The sequence below is a fragment of the Balaenoptera ricei genome, chromosome 11, assembly GCF_028023285.1.
Source record: "Balaenoptera ricei isolate mBalRic1 chromosome 11, mBalRic1.hap2, whole genome shotgun sequence".
In the NCBI taxonomy this organism is placed as follows: domain Eukaryota; kingdom Metazoa; phylum Chordata; class Mammalia; order Artiodactyla; family Balaenopteridae; genus Balaenoptera; species Balaenoptera ricei.
In genome coordinates this window covers 88,719,401-88,733,181 of record NC_082649.1, presented here as the reverse complement: position 1 = coordinate 88,733,181, position 13,781 = coordinate 88,719,401, and positions in this window count along the sequence as shown.

Below are 13,781 nucleotides of genomic sequence, written 5' to 3'. Positions count from 1 at the left end.
TGATTTCAATTTTCTTAAATTTACTGAGGCTTGATTTGTGACCCAAGATATGATCTATCCTGGAGAATGTTCCGTGCGCACTCGAGAAGAAAGTGTAATCAGCTGTTTTTGGATGGAATGTCCTATAAATATCAGTTAAATCTATCTGGTCTATTGTGTCATTTAAAGCTTGTGTTTCCTTGCCAATTTTCTGTTTGGATGATCTGTCCATTGGTGTAAGTGAGGTGTTAAGGTCCCCCACTATTATTGTGTTACTGTCGATTTCCTCTTTTAGAGCTGTTAGCAGTTGTCTTATGTATTGAGCTGCTCCTATGTCAGGGGCATATATATTTATAATGGTTATATCTTCTTCTTGGATTGATCCCTTGATCATTATGTAGTGTCCTTCCTTGTCTTTTGTAACATTCTTTATTTTAAAGTCTATTTTATCTGATATGAGTATTGCTACCCCAGCTTTCTTTTGATTTCCATTTGCATGGAATATCTTTTTCCATCCCCTCACTTTCAGTCTGAATGTGTCCCTAGGTCCAAAGTGGGTCTCTTGTAGACAGCATATATATCGGTCTTGTTTTTGTATCCATTCAGCCAGTCTGTGTCTTTTGGTTGGAGTGTTTAATCCATTCACATTTAAGGTAATTATCGATATGTATGTTCATATTACCATTTTCTTAATTGTTTGGGGTTTGTTTCTGTAGGTCCTTTTCTTCTCTTGTGATTCCCACTTAGAGAAGTTCCTTTAGCATTTGTTGTAGAGCTGGTTTGGTGGTGCTGAATTCTCTTAGCTTTTGCTTGTCTGTAAAGCTTTTGATTTCTCCATCGAATCTGAATGAGATCCTTGCCGGGTAGAGTAATCTTGGTTGTAGGTTCTTCCCTTTCATCACTTTAAGTATGTCATGCCACTCCCTTCTGGCTTGTAGAGTTTCTGCTGAGAAATCAGCTGTTAACCTTACGGGAGTTCCCTTGTATGTTATTTGTCGTTTTTCCCTTGATGCTTTCAATAATTTTTCTTTGTCTTTAATTTTTGCCAATTTGATTACTATGTGTCTTGGCATGTTTCTCCTTGGGTTTATCCTGTATGGGACTGTCTGCACTTCTTGGGCTTGGGTGGCTATTTCCTTTCCCATGTCAGGGAAGTTTTCAACTATAATCTCTTCACATATTTTCTCGGGACCTTTCTCTCTCTCTTCTTCTTCTGAAACCCCTCTAATGCGAATGTTGTTGCGTTTAATGTTGTCCCAGAGGTCTCTTAGGCTGTCTTCATTTCTTTTCGTTCTTTTTTCTTTATTCTGTTCTGCAGCAGTGAATTCCACCATTCTGTCTTCCAGGTCATTTATCCGTTCTTCTGCCTCAGTTATTCTGCTATTGATTCCTTCTAGTCTGTTTTTCATTTCACTTATTGTATTGTTCATCTCTGTTTGTTTGTTCTTTAATTCTTCTAGATCTTTCTTAAACATTTCTTGCATCTTCTCGATCTTTGCCTCCATTCTTTTTCTGAGGTTCTGGATCATCTTCACTATCATTATTCTGAATTCTTTTTCTGGAAGGTTGCCTATCTCCACTTCATTTAGTTGTTTTTCTGGGGTTTTATCTTGTTCCTTCATCTGGTACATAGCCCTCTGCCTTTTCATCTTGTCTATCTTTCTGTGAATGTGGTTTTTGTTCCACAGGCTGCATGATGGTAGTTCTTCTTGCTTCTGCTGTCTGCCCTCTGTGTCTTCTTAGCATGCTACTGTCCTGTTCTGATCCACTTCCACTTCTTGCCTGGATTATGCAGCAGGCTTCTCACTGACCTCCTGCCTCCAGCCTGGTGATCTGTTTTTCCTGTACTTGAATTTCTGACACTGTCGTTCCAGTGGCCAATTATTGCCAATTCCAATGGCATTATTTTTACAGATTACCAGCATCAGAATAACTTTGGGGGCTTTTCAGATGCAGGTTCCTGGACCCCAATAACCTGCATTAGAATACTCTAAGGGACTTATCCAAAAATGCCAATTTCTGGGCCCCAGCTCCCAATGTAGACTATCGTGGAGGTGAGTATAGGGATCTTTACTCGTAACAAACACCCCCAGATGGCTCATATTCACACAAAAATCTGAGAGCCATTAACCTAGAGATATTGTTCCTACCTAGACTGTCGCACCTAAGAACATTCCTAAAATCACTATTCTGGGTTTGGTTATAGTAGTTTTAAAATATGTCTAATATTCTTTAATATTTCTTCCTTCAAAAGATGGAGCCTAATTCTCCTCTCCTGAATGTGAGCTGGACTTTGAGACTCACTTATAATGAAAAGCATGTGGCAGATGTGACAGTGGGTGACATACACGATTAGGCCATAGAGGGCAGCGTGACCTCTTCCTTGCTCTCTCTCAGATCACCTGCTCTGAGAGAAGCCAGCTGCCATGTTGTGAGACACTCAGGCAGCCCTGTGGAGAGGCCCAGGTGGTGAGAAACCGAGGCCTCCTGCCAACAGCCACGTGAGTGAGCCATCAAGAGGTCCTGGTCAAGCCTTCAGCCCAGCTAACATCTTGACTGCAACCTTATAAGAGACCCGAGCCAGAAGCTGTCAACCAAGCAGCTCCCGAGTTCCTAACTCACAGAAGCTGTGAGATAATAAGTGTTTGTTGTTGGAAGCTTCTAAATTTGGGGATTATTTGTTATGTAACTAATGTCTGAGTAAAAAGACTGTTTTCAGTGATTTCTCACAGGGCTGCACCATTAACCCAGTAAGCCACTCCTGGATGAGTGAGCTTAACTTCTCTAAGAAAAAGCCTTTATTTCCCTCTGGCCAATCCTCTGGGCAGAGTCAGAGGGACTCTGCAAGCAGGTTGTCCCCAAACCATCTGAGACCAAGCCAGGCTGTGGTCCCTCCAGGAGGCCCAGATCTGTGTTTGCCCAGGGAAGCCCGTTTGACATACCACCTGTATATACATACTCTTTGCCCTGCCTCCCAGTATGGGTGCCCTTATCAAAGCTCACAGAGCCTGAACATTTACCCCACCCTTCTTCCCCCTCTCACCTCCCAGCATTTCACCTGTTTCCACACATGGGATGTTTCCAAGTCCCTCCAGCACCCGAAACATCCGTGTCTGCATGCCTCTGCTGACACTCTCCCCTCCGCCTGGGATGCCTTCCTCCTATCGCCTCTTCTAGAGCCTCCTCTGCCTCCCTGAGTCCCTTCCATGCAGTCCTGGGGCTTATCCTCTGCTTCACCAGCACTTTGTACACCCCAGGAATGATGCCTTCCTTCATCTTCAGAGATCGTCACTCCAACCTCTAGTTCCATAGTCACGTCTCCTTTCTCTGACTTTGACCCACTTGCTTCCCTATTTTAAGGCCCTTGTGATTACGTAGGACCCACCCAGAAAATCCAAGATAATCTCTCCATGTCTAGATCCTTAACTCAGCCATATCTTCAAAGTTCCTTTTGCTGTGTAAGGTATCATAGCCATGGGTTCTGATGATGAGGATGCAGACATCTTTTTTTTTTTGGTGGGGGGGGTGTTATTTTTGGCCCAAAATAATATAATCAACATAAAAGCATGTCACATGGTAAGCATTCAGTAAATGCATTTATTATCATTTAGGCACCACCTCCTATGTGCCCAGCATGTGCTAGACATGGAGCTGCCACAGTGATCAGAACAGATATGGTACCTGCCTTTGTGGAGCTTATCCAGTCTCATCAGTATAACATTTGAACTCTCAGATTCTTATACTCAGTGTGCTTAAATCTACTTCACGTATGCTCAGTGACTGTATCAGTCGGCTTTTTCTATATAACAAACAATCCCGAAGCTTTCTAACTCAAAACAACTATTTATTTAGGTCTCAATTTTTTTTTTTTTTTTGCCATGCCACTTGGCACGCGAGATCTTAGTTCCCCAACCAGGGATCGAACCCACGCCCCCTGCAGTGGAAGCACAGTGTCCTAACAACTGGACTGCCAGGAGATTCCCCTAGTTCTCAATTTTATGTCATTTTCAGTTCTCCTGACTGGGCTGGACTCAGTTGATTTAAACTGGGCTCACCATGATCTGCTGGGGTTGCTGGTTTATAATGGTCTTGGCTGGAATGTATGGGGTCTTTCTCCATGTGGTTTTTCATCACCCAACAGGCTAGCCCAGGCTTGTTTGCATGTTGACAGAAGGGAACAACAAGAGGAGATGTTGCAAGGCATCTTAAGTCCTAGGCTCAGAACTGACCCACTGTCACACCTGCCACTTCCATTGATCAAAGCAAATCACAAACTGTGATTCCAGGGGTAAGGAAATAGACTTTATCTCTTGATGGGAGAAGTAATAAACTATTGTGGCCGTTTTTGCCATCTACCACAGTGACATTGCAGGAAAGAGAAAGAAAGAATGGAGGTCGTGTCCCTGTGGAATGGTTACCAGAGGAGCATTTTTCCCTGGAAAGTTCCCCAGGAAAGGAGGCAGCAAGGCCACAGCCTGTTCAGGAGAGGCCTTGGGGTGGCTAATTATTCTTGTGCTCTCTGTGAAGCACAGCGCGTTAAGCATATTTCTTTCTCCCTGTGCTAAAATACCAAGCTCCAAGATTTCAATTATAAATGACACAGTTAAGTCCTTGGCAAGAAAAAGTCAAGTTCTCTTTTCCAGGAAGCTAGTGAGGAGACAAGCAGAGTGACTACACCAAGTCTACACGAGTGGCAAAAGACATACGCATTTTCAGAAATTGAGAGGTCCTCGGGACATTAAATTCCTTTAAAACAAAGGGTTCTATTTGTCACTGGCAAATGTGAGTGAAAAAAGCAGGATATGAAACAGTTGATCCAGCCTTACCCCAAATTTTCAAACAGAAAAATGTTTACTTATATGTAGGCCTAGAAAAAGACACAGTGTAAATATACACCACAATATTAACAGTGGTCGGTCATCTGTCCTGGAATTAGAGGTGATTTTTGGTTTTTCTGTTTCTGCTTCTCTGAATTTTCCCAATTTTCTGTAATAAACCTGAGTTACTTTAATAATCAGGAAAAAATGTAAATAAAAGAAACCCCACAGTGGATTCTAATTACTTCAACATTTAAAACTGAAGCTCTAAGTTACTTGATTGTGCCATTAATGGTATTTGCTGGAATGCGGGCTTTTGTTTTTTTCTCCTTTAAAATTATCCTGAGGCAGTAACTTTGCACACTAAGGTCATGAACTCTTAATTTCAAGTTTATAAAATAAAATGTATTAATCAGTGCAAGTTCCTGCCATTTGTATCCAACCCCTCACTTCTCTAGATGCCAGGAGCTCAGAGCTCTTTAGCAAATGAGAGACCCAGAGGCCATTATACAGACTTCCTCACACAAATGACTCTACAGAGCTGTGATTTAATTTCGTAATCTCGGCTCTGATTAAGGGTCAATACACAGAATAAGCCTGCAAAGAACATTTCTGCATCTTTTACAAAACTATTATCTGTCTTTGGTTTGTGGTCCTTTCCACAGAGATTCCCTCGATAGAATCCCCTTGTATACCTGATGAGGAAGTTTGGTTTCCATGCTGCACGGCTTTGCTTCCTGTTAGGAGCCCATGAGATGAGGTCATTTATCTTGGTTTCTCTTTGCCTTTGCTGCTGGGAAGCTTAGAATCAAATTTTGTGCTCAGTTAAGGGGACTTCCTTTAGTCAAGGTTTTCTATCTTGTTGAATAGTACCACCATCGATCTATCTGGCTGAAGCCAGAAATCCCAGACAACATTCTAGAATTTTCTGTCTCCTTGTGGCAAGGACCCATCCTGGAGGTTTTTCTTTTGAAATCTTTCTCTCTCTCTAATCTGTCCATCCCTTATTTCATTCTTGGATTGCTCAAGCAGCCTGACTGGACTTCCTGAATCTCATCTTACCGTACTCCATTGTACCCCCAACCAAAAAAGGTCCATCTTCCACGCTAATAGGGCAAGTGGTCTTTCTAAATGCCAGTCAGATCTTGTCGCCTACTAGTTACCCATCTTTCCACATGAAGTCTCCTTTCCCCAGCTTCGCTTGCATAATGTCCATCTGCCCCCTCAACTCCTGTCTTCCTTCCCTCCAGCCGTACTGAATCCACAAGTCTCACCCTCTGTTGTGTCTGGGATTCTGCACATACCGTTCCCCTGCCTCTAATGCTCTTCTCTCTTCCCGACCCCTCTGTGGAGTAGTTATAGTGCCATGAATCTTGCTTCAGAGTTTATTCCCTGAAGGCATCCCTGGTTTGTTCTCCCACCCAGACTGGTTAGGCACCCCTCCTGTGAGTTCCCACAGATGTCCACGGTTCCCCTGACAGAGCACTGATCATAGTGAATTGAAGGGTGGCCTCCCTGATCTGTCTCCTGCTCTAAAATGCAAGCCCCAGGGGGACTGGTTCCAGGTCTGTCTCCCATATCATCCCCAGACCAGCAGAGTGCCTGGCCTCAGGAGATGCTCACTGAACATGTGTTCAAAGAATAAAGAAACCATTTTTCTGCATAGAAATCTATCTCTTCTGCCCACTCCCTCTTCCTAACCCTCATTATTTATCTACTGCTTGGCCTATTGCTTTATATTGTGCATCTCTGTTACCCTAAGCCAAACTGTAGTAGATTGTTTCTCAAAAATGACCACGATATCCCTTTCCTTGCCCCAAATCCTTGCAGTAAATCCTATCAAGGGGTGGGGTCTATTTCCCTACCCCTTGAGTCTGTGCTGGCCCCCCGACTAATAATATGCAGCCGATTGAATGTGGCTGGCTTTCCGTCAACTCAGGCAGCCTGGCATGCTTTGGCTGCTCTCTTGGAATTGCGCCGCTGCCCCGTGGACAAGCTGGAGCTAGCCTGCTGGATGATGAGAGACACAGCAGCCCAGCGCCCCCATCGCCCTGTCCAACAGCCTGCCAGACACGTGAGTGGGACCACTGTAGACCATTCAGCCCCGGGCACCCCACCTCGGACTGTGGCCACCTGGGTGAGGCCAGTGGAGATCAGCTGAGCTAGGCCCAGATCAGTGGACACACCCAGTTTGACAAACAGCCTGGAGAGCAGTAACAAAGGCTTATTGTTTCAAACACCTGTGTTAAGGTGGTTTCTTACAGTACATCTTGGAATTTTTCCTGGTAGCTGACCTCAAGTGACACCATCTCCATGCAATGGACAGGTTAATACTTCAAAGTCTCCAGAGGGGGAAGGTCAGTCTGGTCTTCTTTTCCTCTAGCAGCTTAGGGTACAGACCCCAAATCTGTTTTCAAGCACAGAATTATAAAGTGTACCCAAATTCTTAGGTGACCCCAAATCTGTTTTCAAGGACAGAATTATAAAGTGTACCCAAATTCTTTTTTTTTTTTTAATTTATTTTATTTATTTATTATTTTTGGCTGCGTTGGGTCTTCATTGCTGCGTGTGGGCTTTCTCTAGTTGCGGCGAGGGCTTCTCTTTGTTGCGGTGCGAGGGCTTCTCTTTGCGGTGGCTTCTCGTTGCAGAGCACGGGCTCTAGGCACGCGGGCTTCAGTAGTTGTGGCACGCGGGCTTCAGTAGTTGTGGCTCGCGGGCTCCAGAGTGCAGGCTCAGTAGTTGCGGCGCACGGGCTTAGTTGCTCTGCGGCATGTGGGATCTTCCCGGACCAGGGCTTGAACCCGTGTCCCCTGCATTGGCAGGCGGATTCTTAACCACTGCGCCACCAGGGAAGCCCCACCCAAATTCTTAAGTGACCAATTCTCCTTACATCCTTCTCGTCTCCACTCTACCTCTTACAGCTTTTTTTTTCTCCTAAAAATAAAACAAAAGTTAATTCTTCTTCCCTAGACTGTACCTAAAGTATCCACATTTTTCATACACTGGGGTCCTTTTTATTTATTTATTTATTTATTTATTTATTTATGGCTGTGTTGGGTCTTCGTTTCTGTGCGAGGGCTTTCTCTAGTTGCGGCAAGCGGGGGCCTCTCACTATCGCGGTCTCTCTTGTTGCGGAGCACAGGCTCCAGACGCGCAGGCTCAGTAATTGTGGCTCACGGGCCTAGTTGCTCCGCGGCATGTGGGATCTTCCCAGACCAGGGCTCGAACCCATGTCCCCTGCATTGGCAGGCAGATTCTCAACCACTGCACCACCAGGGAAGCCCCACTGGGGTCCTTTGAACAAGCCCAGTGACTGGCTCCGAAGTGTGTGTGGCCTGGTGCTAGTAACTGGCTCTTGCATGACCTCCCGCAAATCACTTCATCTCTCTGAGTTTCAATTTTCTTGTCTGTAAAATGGGCACTATAATTCTGTCTACCTCCGGAAGTCTTGAAAATTCATTCATTCATTCCGTGAATATTTACTGAGGGCCTCCGTGTTGCAGGCATTGTTCTGGGCACTGGGGATGTTTCCATGAGCAAATGGAGGGGGAGAGTTCTCTGTTCTACTACGGAGTTTATATTCTACCAGAGGGAGACAGACAATAAAGAATGAGGTTAATAAAGAGGAAGAGTATGTGGTGTGATAGAAGGTAAGTTCAGCTGCAAAAAAAACAGAGCAGGATAAGGGGGTGGAGAGGGGGCTGGCAGCATGGATCTTGGTTGCAAATTTAAATGGAATTGCTACCATAGGTCTTAAAGAGGAGACGATATTTGAGGCAGGTCTTGACAGAGTTGGGAGTTAGCCTTGCGGGTATCTGGGGAAGAGGCTCCCAGACAGGGGAACAGGCAGGGCAAAGACCCTGAGATCAGAATATGCCTTGTGTGTCAGAGGAGCCTGTGTATCTGGCATGGAGGGGACAGGGGTGGGGTGGGGAGGGGGAAGAGCCCCGGGAGAGGCAGGCAGAGAGGAAGGGGCCGCAGCAGGGCAGATTGCTTGGGGACCCTGCAGGCCTTGGGTTTCACTTGGACTGAAATGGCCATCTGAGGAGGCTGTGGGCAGAGAGAGAAAGGCTGCAGTTTGACCAGCATGGTGCTGGCACTGAAGAAGTGCTCCGTGGTTAGTTTTGGAGCAGGCAGCGATATTTCAAGTTGCCAGCACTGCATCGGTCTAGAAGGAAACTGCAAGGGCCCTCTGAGGAACGGAAGCTGGGGCCCCCTTGGCCCTGCATCTGTCTGTCCCCATCCATGCTTCCTGGTATACTCAGCTCCGGGGCAGGTAGGCAAATTTGCATGAGGGCCGTGGAGCCTCTTGGGAGAACCAGGGAACCCTCTGGAGGCTGAGCAGTAGTAATCACTGTGTTGATGGCAGTGGCGTCACCTGAGATCAGCTACCAGGACAGACACCAAAGACCCCCCCCCCCCAGGGGATCTCACCATGGGGTAAGAGCGCCCCCTTGTCAGCTACTGTGAGTTTAAGGTTCAGCTCTGTAAACACAGAACTCCCACTTGGGGTGCTCTGGCCAAGGGTGCCTGCATAGGGACTGAGAGATTTCCTCTCAAAATGTGGGAGGCTGGACCAGGCACCTGGACTGTCAAGGGCTCTATGTGGCAGCAACCAAAGATGCAACACACTGGGCAGGACCAACTTCCTACATCAATCCATGGGAGAAGACAACCCCAAACTGGGCTCTGCATAGACCCATCAGCTTCTGCACCCTTGGACGCAGGCTTGATCCCTTTGGAGAGGTGAGGACCTGGGGTTTTTGTAAAACAGAGGTACAGGTAGGGCAAAAGAGAGAGAGAGGCAATGGGCATGCTGCTAATCTGACAAGTGGGAGCTGCGACCAATCATGGGAATATTAAGAATGGATGTGACCTTATTTGTGCCCTAAGCTGCCAAGGCTGGTCAAGCCCATTAAATTGATCACTGTTGCTCTTAGTCTCATGTGCCTTGTGGAGAGTATATGAGGCGGTCTTTTTATCCCTTCATTACACCTACGCCCCCTTCCAACCTACATTATGGTATCTCTAGGCGTTAGCTCTCACAGTTAGCGAGGACATCACCATGGGGACCTACTGAGGTGACACAAGGCTGGGAGGCCCTTGCTGGGGCTCTCACCAGCCAATTGATATTGGCCAAGTCATTTAGAAGCAGTCAGCTTCTTGAACTTGACTGTGCAGGTGAATCCCCAGGGGACCTTGGGCAAATGCAGGTTCTGATTCAGTCAGTAGGTCTCAGTTGGGACCAGTGCGCCCTCAGTGGAACAAGCTCCCAGGAGATGCTGATGTGGGATGAGAGCATCCATGGCTGGTCGCAGCTCTGGCTGCATGTTAGAATCACCTGAGAGGCTCCAATCAAATACAGTATCTGGTCCCACCCCGGCAAATATTCTGATATAATTGGTTTGGGCAGGATCTGAGTTTCGGAAGCTTAAATAATCTCCCTCAGTGATTCTGCTGTGCAACCAAGATTGAAAACCGGTGGTTTGGTCCACGAGCCTCACCTTTTAGGGCTTTTGAACTATATAATTTATCATCCAAGCTGGAACACATTTTTAGAGTGAAAGAGGTCACGGATGATAATTACACAGGTTTAACAGGCATAACCTGGGTTGTCCTGGGCGAATCCAATGTGTAGTCAATTTAACTGTAGCCTGGTGGGGCCCCAGCCGTGCCCAAGCTCATAAAGGTGATTAGCGGTAGAATCTGGGCTTGGAACCCATGCTCCTGACTCTTAATTGAGTTCTCATTTCACTACCTCATAACCTCAGTTATTCAGTCCATGAAACAGGGATAAGAATGCCTATCTTGAGGACTTCCCTGGTGGTGCAGTGGCTAAGAATCCGCCTGGCAATGCAGGGGACATGGGTCCTGGTCTGGGAAGATCCCACATGCCGCGGAGCATCTAAGCCCGTGCGCCGCAACTACTCTGAGCCTGCGCTCTAGAGCCCGCGAGTCACAACTACTGAGCCCACGTGCTACAACTACCGAAGCCCGTGCGCCTAGAGCCCGTGCTCTGCAACAAGAGAAGCCACCGCAATGAGAAGCCCTCGCACCGCAAGCAAGAGTAGCCCCGGCTCGCCTCAACTAGAGAAAGCCCGTGCACAGCAGTGAAGACCCAACGCAGCCATGAATAAATAAATGAATGAATGAATGCCTATCTTGGGACTTCCCTGGTGGTCCAGAGGTTGAGAATCCGTCTTGCAGTGCAGGGGACGTTAGTTAAATCCCTGATTGGGGAACTAAGATCCCACCTGCCGCGGGGTAACTAAGCCCGCACGCCACAACTAAAAAGCCCGAGTGCCACAACTACAGAGCCCACATGCTCCTGAGCCCATGCGCCACAACTAGAGAGAAGCCCATGCCCTGCAACGAAGAGCTCATGTGCTGCAACTAAGACCTGACGCAGCCAAAAAAAAAAAAATACCTATCTTGTCAACCCTAATCTAGGGTGACTGTGAATTTAAAAGGAGGCCAGAATCCACGCAAATGCGCTTTAAAAGATTGAGCCACTCTGTGGAATTGGAAGGCATTTTTATTATCATGAGTCTGTGGTTACCAGAGCCAGTCTGCGATCCACCCATCTTGAGTAAGAGTGACCACAGCTATTTGAATAGTAAATAATACATGGGGCTTATTAGCTAAAATAACCTTGACAAAGTGGAAAAGTAAGGAGACGGGAATCAGAAAGTGTTATTCCCTGGATCGAGGCTGAGCCGACGCAGGCTCTTAGGGCGAGGGAAGATAAGAATCTCAGAGTGGCCCACAAGCTAAATGGGAATCAATAATGTTGTCTCTGGAAACAATGAAGTTAGTGTGATCCGTAAATAGAAGCATGGCTTGTCTGAACCATGAGATCATTGTGCTGGACCTCTTGGATCTGAGGAGGGTGTCAGCATGAAGAAGGGTAGAGATGACCCTGGAATTGACATTGTCAAGGTGCTGGGGGTGGGGGGTGGGGGACTGCAGAGGAAATCCCTTCTAACCTGCACATTTTCCAGATGAAAACACTGAGGCCCAGCCATGCTGAGTGAGTTACCCAGCAACCAGTGATGTCCTGGTGGAGCCCACATGGGGCCCAAGGTCTTGGGTCACTTCCAAGTCTGTTCCTTGTGTGTTTAGGTCAAGAGAAGTGCCAGTGGGGACTTAAATGATAATAAAGACCACCATGCCATTATAATATCCCCCAAACTTAACAGTAATCCTCTGTTACCATTTAATGCCCAGTCCCTCTGTCGTTATGGTTGGATTATTCCAGGCAAGAACTAAACTTCTCTCCCGAGCCCCACGTTGCATTTGGTCGATAGGTCTCTTTAGTCTGTTTTCATCTATAACAGTTTTCCTTCCCTTTTTTATGCTATTCATTAGTTTAAAACAAGAAAACCGGGGTTATCTGGCCTGTTGAGTTTGCCACCTTATAGTTTTAACTGATTGCTTCCAGGTGGTGATTTTGGACATGGCCTGCCCCCCACCATTGCCTGTAGTTCCTGTAAACTCCAGAGCTTGGTTCAGTTCAGGCTCAGTGTTTGTAGCAGCACGCCTTTGTGGGTGGTGCCCTGTGCTTTTTCCCCTGCACCCCATCAGGAGGCTCGTAATGTCATGGCAGGTGGTATCTGTCAGAATTACACACCGTGGCATTTAAAAGGGGAACAGTTACATGTCATTCTACATTTGTGCAAACCCATAGAGTGAACAACACCAAGACTGAACCCTAAGGTGAACTGTGGACTCTGGGTGATAAAGATGTGTCAGTGTAGATTCATCGCTGTACAAATGTACCACTCGGGTCGGGGATGTTAATGGGGGGAGGCGGTGTGTACAAGGGGCAGGGGTTATAGGGAAGTCTCTGGATCTTCCCCTCAGTTTTGGTGTGAACCTGAACGTGCTCTAAGAAACAAAGTGTACTTAAGAAAGAAAAAAAAAAAAAAGTGAAATAATTGCTTTATAATACTCCAAGATTGGGGCGCTGGAGGTGATGAGGAAGGGAGAGTGATGAAATAAGAATGGCAAATAATGGCTGTTGCAGCTGGGCAATGCGTACATGCAGTTCATTGTAGTGGTCTCTTTACTTGTGTGTTTGAGAATCTTTAACAAAAATTAAATTACTGCTGAGATGCCCCTACGAAGATGTGGCATAGTTGGTTGTTTCTAACCCAGTGTTCGTCCCCTGCTACCCCTTCTTTCTCTTTCCTCGGAGCATCTCAATTCTGTTAAGTAAAGCTCTCTCGGCTACCTGGCCAGGTGTGGCAGCGGCTTCAGCCCCAGGAGCGAGGCCCTTCGTTCTCTGCCACAGCTGCCATTTGCAGCGCTGGCTGCTTCAGGGGACGTCCCAGGTTGAGCATTCAACAGAGGAAATGCTCGAAAAATCTCTTATGTTTACTCCTGTCTTTAATCTTCACGACAAACCAATGAGAACATTACCATCCCTACTTTACAGATGATCCTGAGGCTTACACAAGTCACAGAGCCCAGGGTCACAAGCCAGAAGGCTGAGGTCTGTGCAGTAGCACCAAAGCCCACGTTCTTACCCACACTAATGCTGCGCTCCCAGGTCTGGCATTGCACGATTTCACTGAATTTTCTCTTTAGGTTGGTTGAATTTCAGAAGAATTTGTGATTAGGGGACAGACTTTTGGGGAACAGGAAATAGAATTTTGACATTGGAAAGACACTCTACCCGATGGTGATATTTTCCACATTTTTCTGACTGTAAGATCTTCTAGAATGTTAAAATGCAGATTCTAGAGAAGGCCCCTGATAATCTACTTTTTTAACAAAACATCTTCCTCCCCGACGTGAGTCTCCCAGTCAAGCAAGTTAGAAAAGCTCTGTACCTCCCGGCATTGAATATAGGCCCAGACAGAGCAGATTTCCAGACAGAGTGGATTTATGAAATCTAAGCAAGAGAAAGGGCTCTTGAAGTTCAGCTGATGCCCCATTACCCACAGACACGGGGCAGCCAGTCCTGATGACACACACACTGGA